The 18,001-nt window shown below is 40.5% G+C and overlaps 1 long non-coding RNA gene across 1 annotated transcript; it reads right to left on the reverse strand.

Annotated features, from left to right (window-relative positions):
• Positions 1–4,279: 4,279 nt before the first annotated feature.
• Positions 4,280–10,856, reverse strand: LOC309702212. The gene is made up of 2 exons (XR_014275397.1): positions 10,051–10,856; positions 4,280–9,945 (listed from the first exon to the last, which is right to left on the reverse strand). It is a non-coding gene; the product is annotated as an uncharacterized lncRNA (long non-coding RNA).
• Between the last annotated feature and the right edge of the window lie 7,145 nt (positions 10,857–18,001).

Genomic DNA, 18,001 nt, shown 5'->3' on the forward strand with positions numbered 1-18,001 from the left:
TTTTCTCTTTCTCCAACACTTTTTGAGCTTCCAACAATTCTTTCTTCATATTTTCAATCTCATTTTCTGCCTCATGTTTACGTTTTTTCTCCTCTTGAAGTTGTTGCTTTACATGCAGTAATTCCTTTCTTAGTTTTTCAGCTTCAGCCATTACATTTGCAGCTTCTTGTGTTGCCAACTGCATTTTCCTTTTTCCCTCTTCAAAAGCTTCCTGCACCTCCTGTAATTCCTGAATCACATTTCCTGCCTCCTTCATTGCAGTTAGATATTTATTTTTGGCTTCTTGTGCTGTGCTTTTCTCTTCCTCCAATGCTTTTTGAGCTTCCAACAGTTCTTTCTTCATGTTTTCATTCTCATTTTCTGCCTGTTGTTTTCCCATTTTCTCTCCTTTAAGTTTGAGACCCACATGCAGTAATTCCTGCAATACTACCTCAGTTTCAAACTTTGAATTTTTAGCTTCTCCTCTTGATTTTTCTGCCTCTTCTTTTAATTTGACATTTTCAGCCTGTATCATTTCAAATTCTTCTTGCAGGTTAATCAGCTGTACTGAATTGTGAGGTGAAGCACTCGCCGATCCTCTTCTCGTTCTCCCTTGATTCATTTTGGCCTTTTAAACAAAGGAACCAACGTTTTGTAGAGGAGTGAAGTGAAGTTTTTGATGTTTTCTTCGTCAACTGTCGTTTGTCCTGCACAGAGATGCTGCTGTAGATGTGTCTCTAGCTGTGTCTGGATACAATGAACAATGCTGGAACTAAGTGCTTGTGTTGCACAGTTCTACTAAACATTCCATTCCATGCATGCTCCGCCCACATGGTCAGGAATGTCAGGTGCTGCATCACCAAATGCTGCTCCCGTTGCCTAGCAATAACAGCTGTTTACCTTTTGGGGTCTGGTTCATTATTTAATAAAGAAAACATGTCCAAGTATTGGGTGCTGAGGCTCAGCGCTGTTGAAAAAACGCAGTTCTTTGAATCTTTGGGCTGAAGGAAGGACAATACTCGGTGTATCAATGCTCAATCAACAATCATTTATTTCCATACAATTCAACAGTCAGAGCATTACAACGTCCGGACGGGAGAGATGCTACCAGAGGGTCAGGCACATGTCTCAAAATGGTGACGGGTTGCTCAGCTTTTTATAGTCTCTAGTGGCCCCCAGCTAGTCGTAAAAGCCAAAACATCACATTTTTTCTCTGTTACAGCGCCTAAGTTATGACCTCGGCAGTTGTTTCTCTGCTTTCTGTAAGGTGGGGGTGTGGAATGTGGTCTATCTATCTCCCCTGTCTTTAGACACAGAGTCTCCTGCTTACAACCTTCTCTTCATGATTCAACAATTAAGCATGTCAAGAAAACAGTGTAACACATTCCCAGCAGATCAAGGATACAGAGTGATGCACATTTATCTAATGAACTAATATGTGAATATGTTCTGTTAACTCAAAAGTATAATGAGAACTAAACTACATACAGCTCACACACTCTATATTAAAGGGTATAATGTGATCTACAGCAGTATTCTAATTCAACTACTTTGATTACATATATAAGGTAACATATAATAACAGAATAATTTAATAGCGCATATTCTAGCCTGCTGTGTGGGTGGGCAGCTAGAAATCACTGGTGGGCAACATGAGTGAGGAGAAAACTGGAGCAGCCAAGCAGGGAGCTGCAGGTTGCTGGTTTGAGTCTCTGTTCAGATGCTGGTGTCTCCTCTCTCTGAGATGTCTGCAAACGGTCCCAGATAAAACAATAAGGATAATAAACAAACACGTGACTAAAATAACAATTATGACTCTGATGTGTTTCATGTGTAGCAGGATGGCCTCTATACAGCAGTCGCTGCAAGCATCCACATCGCCACACTTACTTTTCTTTAAGCAGGCGTGCTGGGCTCCTCCTAAGGGAAGTTTGAAACTTCATTTCCTTCATGCTGGTGAACTTTTTACCAAATATTTTCATCAAACCTTCTCCATCACTGACAGGGATTGTTTGGATCTTCACACATCTCCACCAACCCTAAAAAATGAGTCTCACTTTGCTCATATAATGCCAGGAGTGTCTCCATATTTCACAAAAGTCTATGCAAACATGTAACAGTATCCCATATTCATAGAAATGTTATTGATATTATAACAAAAGCTGTCACCAACACAATTGTCCCAAGTGCTTTTTTATTAGTTATTGCAAATGCTTGATTGCAGTTCTTGCTAGATGACAAAACCACTTATTAGGTTTAGAAGGAAATGACTTTTTCTACATGAGGTAAAGTTGGAGAGCTGTTTCCCCAAACTAAACGAAATCATCATTTAAAAAACTACAATCTGTATTTACTCTGAACATCTGTGTTAACATTTGAAATTGGAGACATGTAAGTGTAACAAACATGTTAAAACATAAGAAATCAGGAAGGGGCATGTATAGGAATTTCTTTTACTTATGTATTAATCACATTATTTTATTGTATGATACCTTGGTGCCACTGGATTTTAACATGTCTCACACTCACACAGTAAGACAAATGGTGGGGGTCTAGTAGGGAAGTTGGAGGAAGCAGACAACTCCACAGGAAGAGTCTTTTGTCTCTTTGAGGACTCTGGTAGGTAGCAAGGGAGTGTGAAAGGAAGTTTTTTGCACTGCATTTTAAAATGAAAACATATTGCATTTATTTACAATTAAAGACACAGAGCAGAAAGTGTGTTACTGTTTTACATCCACAGACACAAGAAAAGAAGCAGGCAACATGAGGTCAAGTTATGGCAATTTTATTTGTGTATTTCAGTACATGTATTTAGATTAGTTTTTAAAAGACAAACAAACGTCCCAAGAAGAAGGATGGGGTGAAAGAAAGGTGGAGAGAGGAGGAAGAAACTATTGATCTCCTCAAACTCGATGCTGCTGGATCAGTTCTTTCTCAGCAGTCTGCTCCAGAATCCCCTCCTGTCCTCGGCTTGCTTTTCTTTTGCCTTCAGTTCTTTTAAGGTTTTGTTGAGCTGCTCCTCGGCATCTTTAAATTTTTCTTTCAGCTGCTGTTTGGCGAGTTTCACTTTGTGTTTGAGGAGCTCTTTAGCTTCCTTTTTGTGCTTTTGTATTTCTTTAAGTGCGTCTTTGCAGTCTTTCTTGGTCACCACAGAGCCAGTCATTTCTTTCATGAATGCCTTCACCTCAATTTTCTCTTCTGCAAGTTCTTCTTGCACTTTCATCAGTTCCTTCTTCATGTTTTGAGTGTAACTCTTTGTATCTTCCATTTCTTTCTTTGCTTCCTGTATTTTAATTTTCTCTTTCTCCAACACTTTTTGAGCTTCCAACAATTCTTTCTTCATATTTTCAATCTCATTTTCTGCCTCATGTTTACGTTTTTTCTCCTCTTGAAGTTGTTGCTTTACATGCAGTAATTCCTTTCTTAGTTTTTCAGCTTCAGCCATTACATTTGCAGCTTCTTGTGTTGCCAACTGCATTTTCCTTTTTCCCTCTTCAAAAGCTTCCTGCACCTCCTGTAATTCCTGAATCACATTTCCTGCCTCCTTCATTGCAGTTAGATATTTATTTTTGGCTTCTTGTGCTGTGCTTTTCTCTTCCTCCAATGCTTTTTGAGCTTCCAACAGTTCTTTCTTCATGTTTTCATTCTCATTTTCTGCCTGTTGTTTTCCCATTTTCTCTCCTTTAAGTTTGAGACCCACATGCAGTAATTCCTGCAATGCTACTTCAGTTTCAAACTTTGAATTTTTAGCTTCTCCTCTTGATTTTTCTGCCTCTTCTTTTAATTTGACATTTTCAGCCTGTATCATTTCAAATTCTTCTTGCAGGTTAATCAGCTGTACTGAATTGTGAGGTGAAGCACTCGCCGATCCTCTTCTCGTTCTCCCTTGATTCATTTTGGCCTTTTAAACAAAGGAACCAACGTTTTGTAGAGGAGTGAAGTGAAGTTTTTGATGTTTTCTTCGTCAACTGTCGTTTGTCCTGCACAGAGATGCTGCTGTAGATGTGTCTCTAGCTGTGTCTGGATACAATGAACAATGCTGTAACTAAGTGCTTGTGTTGCACAGTTCTACTAAACATTCCATTCCATGCATGCTCCGCCCACATGGTCAGGAATGTCAGGTGCTGCATCACCAAATGCTGCTCCCGTTGCCTAGCAATAACAGCTGTTTACCTTTTGGGGTCTGGTTCATTATTTAATAAAGAAAACATGTCCAAGTATTGGGTGCTGAGGCTCAGCGCTGTTGAAAAAACGCAGTTCTTTGAATCTTTGGGCTGAAGGAAGGACAATACTCGGTGTATAAATGCTCAATCAACAATCATTTATTTCCATACAATTCAACAGTCAGAGCATTACAACGTCCGGACGGGAGAGATGCTACCAGAGGGTCAGGCACATGTCTCAAAATGGTGACGGGTTGCTCAGCTTTTTATAGTCTCTAGTGGCCCCCAGCTAGTCGTAAAAGCCAAAACATCACATTTTTTCTCTGTTACAGCGCCTAAGTTATGACCTCGGCAGTTGTTTCTCTGCTTTCTGTAAGGTGGGGGTGTGGAATGTGGTCTATCTATCTCCCCTGTCTTTAGACACAGAGTCTCCTGCTTACAACCTTCTCTTCATGATTCAACAATTAAGCATGTCAAGAAAACAGTGTAACACATTCCCAGCAGATCAAGGATACAGAGTGATGCACATTTATCTAATGAACTAATATGTGAATATGTTCTGTTAACTCAAAAGTATAATGAGAACTAAACTACATACAGCTCACACACTCTATATTAAAGGGTATAATGTGATCTACAGCAGTATTCTAATTCAACTACTTTGATTACATATATAAGGTAACATATAATAACAGAATAATTTAATAATTCCCCCTTTTGATCTCTGAAAGAGATCACTTACAACATGCACTCCAGGGTTGCAAGGTCCAGGTTTTCTTGATCCTGAGGCCCTCTGTCCCCCTTTAACGGGTGGACCATATGTGGGATGACCTCTGTGTTCATGCAGTTCAGATGCAAGCAAAGTTAGATTTACAACCATAACAGCAGTTACAGATGACTCTCCCATCACTCCCCAATTCTCCCACAGCTTTATTTTGGTGCTCCAGTTTTCCACTCCCATTTTAATGCCCCCTTATACCTTTCAAATGTACTTAGACTAGAACCTCTGTCTAAGGAGCTTTTAACCTTTATTTTTATTGCTGCAGCTACCAGTGTCTTCCAGTTGGGTGATTCTCAGCTTCTTTCTTCGACCTCCGGGGTTAGACCACCCTTTAGTCATTGCACACTTCTGGGGATTATTCTGCCCCGATTTCAAACAAAGATCTGTGTATTTTGGGGTCACCGGCGTGTCCCCCTTTTTGCCAAGAGCCTCTTGAACCTCGTTGGTCTGGTGTTCCTGGTTTTCGCCAACCCCTTCATGGTTATTGCTGTGTTTGTGGGATCCATCTTCTCCAGGAGCCCAAACGTCATGACACTTGACCCCAGTTGCTGTCTGGCAGTCCCTACATCTGTCCCTGCTGTGAAGGGTCCTCACATCTCCGGGTCCCCGTCTGGTGTCTGTTCCTTTCTCTGCAAGAGACAGAAAACCAAAACACCTCTCTCCCTAGCCTTGATAATCTAATATTGTTATCCATTGTTCTTCTAATGATTCAAATTTGGTTTAAAATATTATGTTCAGAACCTATTCTAATCATAATCTATGTGTGTGTAAAAGAAATCAAAAATTAGTGAACCCTTTCTAAGTCTAACACATTATAAGCTTAAGTTTTACCATAGCTAAATTATTAAACACAGAAATAACGTCATAAGATGTTCATAAAACCATTGTTTGATGTTCGGACTCAACTCCCCCTTTTTGACACACTCCCATGTGTCAATTCATTGGAGCTAGACAATTAAAAGAGAAGGTTAGTGACATCATATCTCAGAAAGTATCAGAAATTCTTCTCTCGAGTACCGTTGCTCCAGCCTTGTCATCCCTGAGGATCTTCGATCCTGAAAATGTCCCTGTCGATTATATTCTACATTTAATAACTTACTATTTCAAGTGAGAACCTAAATCACGTGGACCAATGTTTATTATTGCATATCTCTATTCTGAATGTGGCCAGTCATTCATAGGTATTGTTCAATTTTGGCGATTTTCCTCTATAAAATTTAATTGACTTTTTTACAGTGGCCTGCTGTGGTTAATAGTAACATATTCCAGTCATGAGTGGTATCAAAAGTCTTCTCCACTGTAGCATTTGGCATTCCCAATAATATAACATGATACCTTACTCAAAACACAGCTAATATAGCACAGTTTTCTTAATGCAAACATCGGTAACTCAAAATCAGCAACCACAGTGTTAAGTCTGCAGTTCATACTTATGTGAAGCTAGAGTCTCCTCCTCCAGTCTCTCTTATCCTCCTGCTCCTGAAAAAACAAAACAAAACAAAGCGAAGCATCCACCCTTCTCTTGTCGGCTGGGTGAATTGTTTATGAATTGTTTATTGGCATTTACTAATCCTAAAGTGGGTGCAGTCATTGTCTCAGTATCAAGTCAGTCAAAACTTTTAGTCGTCAGTCCATCACAGTCCATTCGCATGCATACCTCCATACACATTCATACCAGATGTTGCTGATAATGGAGTCTCACGCGCAACCTATTCGAGCATCCATCACCAGCAAGTTGACGTCATCATTTTAAAGGAAAACAATTCCTTGTTGTTTTTTGGGCCGGATTGACTCGGTGCAATCCTTTTAGATCAGTGTTCCCTATAAGTGAATTTCTCCCAAGCCAATTACAATCATGGAGAAGCACACTTTGCAACTGTTTACAGTAATAATATTTTATAGCGCTTTAAATTTCAATCTTTCAGGCCTTGTTTAAAGAGCTGATTGTTAAATCATGAACTCACAAAATATCAACATATCACCACCGGTGGATCACACCTCTCAGATGTTTTTCTCCAGTGCACTGTAACAAAAACGAAAACAGACATAACCAACAAAATACTACTAAAATAACACAAACTAGGGCCCGTTGCAGACATGTCCAAGCATAAAACTATCCCTCTCTCGCTTACGAGAAAGAACACAAGCCAAAGCTCACTGATAAAATCAAGCTAGCGCTAAACAAAACCAAACAATCAACCAGAAATTCACAGGAACATTTTGCTTCCTGCCGGGACAATATTGTGTGGGAATGAGAACCTCAGGTGCCGTAACACCTTTTGTTCCTCCTTGAATTAAAACTCAATCACAGAAAATGCCGTACTCCAACCTAAACTTACACTATTAATTCATCATTTTTCACTCTGTGCCACTGTTCCTCATCAGGGCTGTGTGAAGCACAGCAAAGAATTCAGTCAAGGCCTTGAGCCATAAACAGACATCACGCACAGACATTGTTTTCATAACCAAACTTTTTTAGACCTTATTCCTAAAATCTACATAAATGCCCTCTGGGTGACATATAACACATTCTAAGTATTTAATGGTAATCAATGGCTCCTCATAAAAATTATGCATTGGGATGTTTGTGTGCAGCATTTTGCATATCAGCATAAGCAAAGCATTCTTCATTGCATCAGCGTGTATGTGTGTGTGCGTGTGGATCACTCTTCATTGCACAAGCGTGTGCATGTGTATGTGTGTGCATCACTTCTCAGTGAATCAACATTCCCGTGTGTGTGTGTGTGTGTGTGATTTCTCCCTCACTCAACGAGTGCACGTGTTCATGTGTGTATTTCACTTCATTCTGAATCTGTGTGTTTGGAGACGTGTGTGTGTGTGTGTGTGTGTGTGTGTGTGTTCATCACTTTCCTGTTCTGGTGTTCTGGGTAAACCACGGCCTGAAGCATGCCCTGGGGTCCTGCCCCCCCTCCTTTTCAGTTTGTTTGCGACCATTGCTGCTGCTGCTGCTCAAAATTCAGTCCATCCTGGTTCTGACCCCAATTGGGGCAGTCCTTTCTCCAGTGTCGATGTTCACCGCAGGTGAAACCTGCATCTTCTTCTGTGTTTTTGTCCATTCTGAGGTGCCTTCTGTCCTCAGTTACTCCTCTTGTCTCGGTCACGCCCTTTTTCGCCACCCGATCATCCGTGTTGGTCCATCACTGTCCTGCACAGTGTGAATGCAAAGTTATCAAGGTCAGCATTCTTTCGCTCGGCCTTACTTTTCATTCGGGCTTGGCGGGCGTCTCGTCACAGCTCTGTCAGCTGACGCAGTCTGGGAATTTTTCCCCCGTGTAGTGAAACGGGCCTTAGGTTTAGTGCTCTCCGTCTCGGCTGCATGAGATCACATTCCTGCAGGTCTGTTGACATTCTCAGGTCGTTGTTGTGGGTCCAGCTGTTGCAGCATTTGGTCAGTGTCACGTATGGGGGAGAGCAGGAGTCCAGTCAGCCTCGGCTTTCAGGGCCGGCAAAGCAGCCTGTAATTAAATATGTATAGAAAAAACAAAAACAAAACAAAACAAAAACAAACAAAAAACAAAAACAAACGAACAGGAAAATGTTGTTGTGTTGGCTGTGTTATTCAGAGGGGAGACAATGGGGCCAGGCCCTGTGTCAGCCTTCTCTCCCCCTTTTTTTGTTTTTTGTCTCCCGATATAATCAACTCCTAACCCACCAAGTTGACAGGACAACACCGGTATATGTTAAAATTCTTAAGATCATGTTTAAAAGCCCAAAAAAGGAACTTTCTTTCATTCAGTAATCACTTTTATTAATCAATCAACAGAAAACATGTCACAATTTGAATCTTTTAACCACTAAATTTGTTGTGTCTTGCCTGGTTGGTTAGACCAGTGTTCTTTTTTTTTTTTTTAGTTAAATTGTTGTCCTGCAACCCAGAGGGTTTCTTTGTCAGTAATGTATAGACTTCATCATTTAAGTATGTTAATTTTTCTTTAACCTTGCTGGAAAATCTTCACGTGTTCATGAGTGTAAGCTGTTTCTTCATTGCGTGTATGTGCATTTGTATAAAAGCAGGTTAATTTTATCTTTTCTCAAACTAGGCGTTACCTTAAAAGGAGCCTTTCTCTCAGATTTCTCTGCTTGTGTGTGTTTTTGTTTCACCTTTTGTTGTGATGCTCCGGACGCCTTCCCAACCTCCACAAGTCCGTTGGCCCCAATTTTATGTGTTAAAACTTCTCTTAATTTCTCCTCTAATTCTCTCCTCGCTGCTGTCTTTTTCACAGCTGCTGATTCGTGCTGGGTGTGGTTCCCATTACCTATAATTTTGCTTCGGCCGCTGTGCTTGTGGGGGCAGTTGGTCCAGGTCCGCAGCTTCCTGTATTAACACACTAAGAGATTTATTTAATTTCATTTTCATCACTGTTAAACAGATAAGCAGGCAACACGCCTACCTTGACAGCGTAAACTGTACGCCAGTCTCCCAACACATTCCTCTCTGTACTCCTCCATAATTCTCCACTGCACACCTCTTACTATCTCTCCTTTTTATTTTTATTACACCACAGAGTAATACACCCAATTATGCCCGTCTATCTCTATGTGGCTCCAAATTCCCTCTTTATTTTAATTTCACACTCGTCAGGGGACAGGCACACAACAATTTCAACCACTGAAACGAGGAATTCAACCTTTTTATATTTCTTTACTAATCTAGACTCAACGTTTGTTCGCAAAATGTGTCTTGTTCTAGTCCGGAAATAAATGTGAACCCGTGATTACACGGCCGTTCCAGTGTTATTTCCGTGGCTATGCGGGGGCCCTCACCTCCCCAAGTCACCACCTCAGCACCCAGACAACGCCGGTCCTGGCCACGCGTCCACGGACAGGAGGGTCGCTACTCCACAGGCAAATGTTCCACAGGTACACTAGGCATCAACCTTTGATCCTAAAATGTGTATTTGCTCTAATGTCCTCCTAATCAAACACATCAACCGTCACTGTCACTGTGTTCACGCTTCACACTCCACACAAAAAACACACTCAGAGCGCGCCTCACTCACACTCTCACTCAGTGCGCGCTTTACCCACAAGACAGCACCCAGAGCGCGCCTCGCAGCTTCACACACTCTCTCTCACCCAGAGCGCGCTTTCACACTCACACCCAACACTTTTCCTCAGCGGGAATTTTACACAGAAACCTCTGAGCTCAACTATTAGATCTTCTTAAAGCACACTGCACCATAGACCAAAATACCCCTTTCTCTGCGATTATGACCGCCACCACGGGGCAAAGTCGCATCATAAAAGTGATGCTTGCATCCCCGAAGTTATACCTGACATCATAAACCAGGTGTTGCTATGTACTTAAATTTTTACTTTGTATTATGGCCGCAGCCCTTTATACTCGACTGACGCCACAAACCACCGTCAAAACCTCTATCAAATGTACTAAAACTAGCACCAACCACTACTGCACTTCACGGCCGCACCACCGGAACACGCCGTATCATAAACCAAACCTACGGACGTGTTTCGCTCTCGCGTTGCCAGCGTTCAACTGCACCGTGAAGCCAGCATCTGCTTTTCCTTAAATCAACTTCTATTTCATAGCCGGCAAAAGCCAGGACGTCACTGACACCATAAACAAAATAAACAAACCTCGACTTCAATGTACTGGACTAATGGCCGCGTCTTCAGAATAAATTCTAATGTATTATTGCTACAGAAGCCAGTATTAGACAAAATTAAATGTGGAAGGTAAAGTGGCTGCAACTAGTCCAACGTAGTATGTTATTAGTATCTCGGTAGAAGCAGTTTATTTAACACACTGGAATTCAGCCTCAACTTATGTTGTTAGTATCTTGCGCCAAAAACCAGACACCGACAAATTTACTGTGAAAATACATGTGACTCAGCGAACAGATTAATTTGGAAAGCCCAATATGCACATTTGGTATTTGTAATACAACAGGCTGTGCTTACCTTTTTATTTTTGGACCGGTCCTCTGTTCACCTCGCCTCACGATCTCACCAAAGGTCAAATCTGCACCTCCTCAGCACACCAAAGATCCGGGTCACACGGCACCAAGTTGTTGAAAAAACGCAGTTCTTTGAATCTTTGGGCTGAAGGAAGGACAATACTCGGTGTATCAATGCTCAATCAACAATCATTTATTTCCATACAATTCAACAGTCAGAGCATTACAACGTCCGGACGGGAGAGATGCTACCAGAGGGTCAGGCACATGTCTCAAAATGGTGACGGGTTGCTCAGCTTTTTATAGTCTCTAGTGGCCCCCAGCTAGTCGTAAAAGCCAAAACATCACATTTTTTCTCTGTTACAGCGCCTAAGTTATGACCTCGGCAGTTGTTTCTCTGCTTTCTGTAAGGTGGGGGTGTGGAATGTGGTCTATCTATCTCCCCTGTCTTTAGACACAGAGTCTCCTGCTTACAACCTTCTCTTCATGATTCAACAATTAAGCATGTCAAGAAAACAGTGTAACACATTCCCAGCAGATCAAGGATACAGAGTGATGCACATTTATCTAATTAACTAATATGTGAATATGTTCTGTTAACTCAAAAGTATAATGAGAACTAAACTACATACAGCTCACACACTCTATATTAAAGGGTATAATGTGATCTACAGCAGTATTCTAATTCAACTACTTTGATTACATATATAAGGTAACATATAATAACAGAATAATTTAATAGCGCATATTCTAGCCTGCTGTGTGGGTGGGCAGCTAGAAATCAGTGGTGGGCAACATGAGTGAGGAGAAAACTGGAGCAGCCAAGCAGGGAGCTGCAGGTTGCTGGTTTGAGTCTCTGTTCAGATGCTGGTGTCTCCTCTCTCTGAGATGTCTGCAAACGGTCCCAGATAAAACAATAAGGATAATAAACAAACACGTGACTAAAATAACAATTATGACTCTGATGTGTTTCATGTGTAGCAGGATGGCCTCTATACAGCAGTCGCTGCAAGCATCCACATCGCCACACTTACTTTTCTTTAAGCAGGCGTGCTGGGCTCCTCCAAAGGGAAGTTTGAAACTTCATTTCCTTCATGCTGGTGAACTTTTTACCAAATATTTTCATCAAACCTTCTCCATCACTGACAGGGATTGTTTGGATCTTCACACTCATCTCCACCAACCCTAAAAAATGAGTCTCACTTTGCTCATATAATGCCAGGAGTGTCTCCATATTTCACAAAAGTCTATGCAAACATGTAACAGTATCCCATATTCATAGAAATATTATTGATATTATAACAAAAGCTGTCACCAACACAATTGTCCCAAGTGCTTTTTTATTAGTTATTGCAAATGCTTGATTGCAGTTCTTGCTAGATGACAAAACCACTTATTAGGTTTAGAAGGAAATGACTTTTTCTACATGAGGTAAAGTTGGAGAGCTGTTTCCCCAAACTAAACGAAATCATCATTTAAAAAACTACAATCTGTATTTACTCTGAACATCTGTGTTAACATTTGAAATTGGAGACATGTAAGTGTAACAAACATGTTAAAACATAAGAAATCAGGAAGGGGCATGTATAGGAATTTCTTTTACTTATGTATTAATCACATTATTTTATTGTATGATACCTTGGTGCCACTGGATTTTAACATGTCTCACACTCACACAGTAAGACAAATGGTGGGGGTCTAGTAGGGAAGTTGGAGGAAGCAGACAACTCCACAGGAAGAGTCTTTTGTCTCTTTGAGGACTCTGGTAGGTAGCAAGGGAGTGTGAAAGGAAGTTTTTTGCACTGCATTTTAAAATGAAAACATATTGCATTTATTTACAATTAAAGACACACAGAGCAGAAAGTGTGTTACTGTTTTACATCCACAGACACAAGAAAAGAAGCAGGCAACATGAGGTCAAGTTATGGCAATTTTATTTGTGTATTTCAGTACATGTATTTAGATTAGTTTTTAAAAGACAAACAAACGTCCCAAGAAGAAGGATGGGGTGAAAGAAAGGTGGAGAGAGGAGGAAGAAACTATTGATCTCCTCAAACTCGATGCTGCTGGATCAGTTCTTTCTCAGCAGTCTGCTCCAGAATCCCCTCCTGTCCTCGGCTTGCTTTTCTTTTGCCTTCAGTTCTTTTAAGGTTTTGTTGAGCTGCTCCTCGGCATCTTTAAATTTTTCTTTCAGCTGCTGTTTGGCGAGTTTCACTTTGTGTTTGAGGAGCTCTTTAGCTTCCTTTTTGTGCTTTTGTATTTCTTTAAGTGCGTCTTTGCAGTCTTTCTTGGTCACCACAGAGCCAGTCATTTCTTTCATGAATGCCTTCACCTCAATTTTCTCTTCTGCAAGTTCTTCTTGCACTTTCATCAGTTCCTTCTTCATGTTTTGAGGAGTATAACTCTTTGTATCTTCCATTTCTTTCTTTGCTTCCTGTATTTTAATTTTCTCTTTCTCCAACACTTTTTGAGCTTCCAACAATTCTTTCTTCATATTTTCAATCTCATTTTCTGCCTCATGTTTACGTTTTTTCTCCTCTTGAAGTTGTTGCTTTACATGCAGTAATTCCTTTCTTAGTTTTTCAGCTTCAGCCATTACATTTGCAGCTTCTTGTGTTGCCAACTGCATTTTCCTTTTTCCCTCTTCAAAAGCTTCCTGCACCTCCTGTAATTCCTGAATCACATTTCCTGCCTCCTTCATTGCAGTTAGATATTTATTTTTGGCTTCTTGTGCTGTGCTTTTCTCTTCCTCCAATGCTTTTTGAGCTTCCAACAGTTCTTTCTTCATGTTTTCATTCTCATTTTCTGCCTGTTGTTTTCCCATTTTCTCTCCTTTAACTTTGAGACCCACATGCAGTAATTCCTGCAATACTACCTCAGTTTCAAACTTTGAATTTTTAGCTTCTCCTCTTGATTTTTCTGCCTCTTCTTTTAATTTGACATTTTCAGCCTGTATCATTTCAAATTCTTCTTGCAGGTTAATCAGCTGTACTGAATTGTGAGGTGAAGCACTCGCCGATCCTCTTCTCGTTCTCCCTTGATTCATTTTGGCCTTTTAAACAAAGGAACCAACGTTTTGTAGAGGAGTGAAGTGAAGTTTTTGATGTTTTCTTCGTCAACTGTCGTTTGTCCTGCACAGAGATGCTGCTGTAGATGTGTCTCTAGCTGTGTCTGGATACAATGAACAATGCTGGAACTAAGTGCTTGTGTTGCACAGTTCTACTAAACATTCCATTCCATGCATGCTCCGCCCACATGGTCAGGAATGTCAGGTGCTGCATCACCAAATGCTGCTCCCGTTGCCTAGCAATAACAGCTGTTTACCTTTTGGGGTCTGGTTCATTATTTAATAAAGAAAACATGTCCAAGTATTGGGTGCTGAGGCTCAGCGCATATTCTAGCCTGCTGTGTGGGTGGGCAGCTAGAAATCACTGGTGGGCAACATGAGTGAGGAGAAAACTGGAGCAGCCAAGCAGGGAGCTGCAGGTTGCTGGTTTGAGTCTCTGTTCAGATGCTGGTGTCTCCTCTCTCTGAGATGTCTGCAAACGGTCCCAGATAAAACAATAAGGATAATAAACAAACACGTGACTAAAATAACAATTATGACTCTGATGTGTTTCATGTGTAGCAGGATGGCCTCTATACAGCAGTCGCTGCAAGCATCCACATCGCCACACTTACTTTTCTTTAAGCAGGCGTGCTGGGGTCCTCCAAAGGGAAGTTTGAAACTTCATTTCCTTCATGCTGGTGAACTTTTTACCAAATATTTTCATCAAACCTTCTCCATCACTGACAGGGATTGTTTGGATCTTCACACATCTCCACCAACCCTAAAAAATGAGTCTCACTTTGCTCATATAATGCCAGGAGTGTCTCCATATTTCACAAAAGTCTATGCAAACATGTAACAGTATCCCATATTCATAGAAATATTATTGATATTATAACAAAAGCTGTCACCAACACAATTGTCCCAAGTGCTTTTTTATTAGTTATTGCAAATGCTTGATTGCAGTTCTTGCTAGATGACAAAACCACTTATTAGGTTTAGAAGGAAATGACTTTTTCTACATGAGGTAAAGTTGGAGAGCTGTTTCCCCAAACTAAACGAAATCATCATTTAAAAAACTACAATCTGTATTTACTCTGAACATCTGTGTTAACATTTGAAATTGGAGACATGTAAGTGTAACAAACATGTTAAAACATAAGAAATCAGGAAGGGGCATGTATAGGAATTTCTTTTACTTATGTATTAATCACATTATTTTATTGTATGATACCTTGGTGCCACTGGATTTTAACATGTCTCACACTCACACAGTAAGACAAATGGTGGGGGTCTAGTAGGGAAGTTGGAGGAAGCAGACAACTCCACAGGAAGAGTCTTTTGTCTCTTTGAGGACTCTGGTAGGTAGCAAGGGAGTGTGAAAGGAAGTTTTTTGCACTGCATTTTAAAATGAAAACATATTGCATTTATTTACAATTAAAGACACACAGAGCAGAAAGTGTGTTACTGTTTTACATCCACAGACACAAGAAAAGAAGCAGGCAACATGAGGTCAAGTTATGGCAATTTTATTTGTGTATTTCAGTACATGTATTTAGATTAGTTTTTAAAAGACAAACAAACGTCCCAAGAAGAAGGATGGGGTGAAAGAAAGGTGGAGAGAGGAGGAAGAAACTATTGATCTCCTCAAACTCGATGCTGCTGGATCAGTTCTTTCTCAGCAGTCTGCTCCAGAATCCCCTCCTGTCCTCGGCTTGCTTTTCTTTTGCCTTCAGTTCTTTTAAGGTTTTGTTGAGCTGCTCCTCGGCATCTTTAAATTTTTCTTTCAGCTGCTGTTTGGCCAGTTTCACTTTGTGTTTGAGGAGCTCTTTAGCTTCCTTTTTGTGCTTTTGTATTTCTTTAAGTGCGTCTTTGCAGTCTTTCTTGGTCACCACAGAGCCAGTCATTTCTTTCATGAATGCCTTCACCTCAATTTTCTCTTCTGCAAGTTCTTCTTGCACTTTCATCAGTTCCTTCTTCATGTTTTGAGTGTAACTCTTTGTATCTTCCATTTCTTTCTTTGCTTCCTGTATTTTAATTTTCTCTTTCTCCAACACTTTTTGCGCTTCCAACAATTCTTTCTTCATATTTTCAATCTCATTTTCTGCCTCATGTTTACGTTTTTTCTCCTCTTGAAGTTGTTGCTTTACATGCAGTAATTCCTTTCTTAGTTTTTCAGCTTCAGCCATTACATTTGCAGCTTCTTGTGTTGCCAACTGCATTTTCCTTTTTCCCTCTTCAAAAGCTTCCTGCACCTCCTGTAATTCCTGAATCACATTTCCTGCCTCCTTCATTGCAGTTAGATATTTATTTTTGGCTTCTTGTGCTGTGGTTTTCTCTTCCTCCAATGCTTTTTGAGCTTCCAACAGTTCTTTCTTCATGTTTTCATTCTCATTTTCTGCCTGTTGTTTTCCCATTTTCTCTCCTTTAAGTTTGAGACCCACATGCAGTAATTCCTGCAATACTACCTCAGTTTCAAACTTTGAATTTTTAGCTTCTCCTCTTGATTTTTCTGCCTCTTCTTTTAATTTGACATTTTCAGCCTGTATCATTTCAAATTCTTCTTGCAGGTTAATCAGCTGTACTGAATTGTGAGGTGAAGCACTCGCCGATCCTCTTCTCGTTCTCCCTTGATTCATTTTGGCCTTTTAAACAAAGGAACCAACGTTTTGTAGAGGAGTGAAGTGAAGTTTTTGATGTTTTCTTCGTCAACTGTCGTTTGTCCTGCACAGAGATGCTGCTGTAGATGTGTCTCTAGCTGTGTCTGGATACAATGAACAATGCTGTAACTAAGTGCTTGTGTTGCACAGTTCTACTAAACATTCCATTCCATGCATGCTCCGCCCACATGGTCAGGAATGTCAGGTGCTGCATCACCAAATGCTGCTCCCGTTGCCTAGCAATAACAGCTGTTTACCTTTTGGGGTCTGGTTCATTATTTAATAAAGAAAACATGTCCAAGTATTGGGTGCTGAGGCTCAGCGCATATTCTAGCCTGCTGTGTGGGTGGGCAGCTAGAAATCACTGGTGGGCAACATGAGTGAGGAGAAAACTGGAGCAGCCAAGCAGGGAGCTGCAGGTTGCTGGTTTGAGTCTCTGTTCAGATGCTGGTGTCTCCTCTCTCTGAGATGTCTGCAAACGGTCCCAGATAAAACAATAAGGATAATAAACAAACACGTGACTAAAATAACAATTATGACTCTGATGTGTTTCATGTGTAGCAGGATGGCCTCTATACAGCAGTCGCTGCAAGCATCCACATCGCCACACTTACTTTTCTTTAAGCAGGCGTGCTGGGCTCCTCCTAAGGGAAGTTTGAAACTTCATTTCCTTCATGCTGGTGAACTTTTTACCAAATATTTTCATCAAAGCTTCTCCATCACTGACAGGGATTGTTTGGATCTTCACACATCTCCACCAACCCTAAAAAATGAGTCTCACTTTGCTCATATAATGCCAGGAGTGTCTCCATATTTCACAAAAGTCTATGCAAACATGTAACAGTATCCCATATTCATAGAAATATTATTGATATTATAACAAAAGCTGTCACCAACACAATTGTCCCAAGTGCTTTTTTATTAGTTATTGCAAATGCTTGATTGCAGTTCTTGCTAGATGACAAAACCACTTATTAGGTTTAGAAGGAAATGACTTTTTCTACATGAGGTAAAGTTGGAGAGCTGTTTCCCCAAACTAAACGAAATCATCATTTAAAAAACTACAATCTGTATTTACTCTGAACATCTGTGTTAACATTTGAAATTGGAGACATGTAAGTGTAACAAACATGTTAAAACATAAGAAATCAGGAAGGGGCATGTATAGGAATTTCTTTTACTTATGTATTAATCACATTATTTTATTGTATGATACCTTGGTGCCACTGGATTTTAACATGTCTCACACTCACACAGTAAGACAAATGGTGGGGGTCTAGTAGGGAAGTTGGAGGAAGCAGACAACTCCACAGGAAGAGTCTTTTGTCTCTTTGAGGACTCTGGTAGGTAGCAAGGGAGTGTGAAAGGAAGTTTTTTGCACTGCATTTTAAAATGAAAACATATTGCATTTATTTACAATTAAAGACACA

This window comes from Aulonocara stuartgranti, assembly GCF_965226115.1.
Source record: "Aulonocara stuartgranti genome assembly, chromosome: 1".
NCBI classification, from domain to species: domain Eukaryota; kingdom Metazoa; phylum Chordata; class Actinopteri; order Cichliformes; family Cichlidae; genus Aulonocara; species Aulonocara stuartgranti.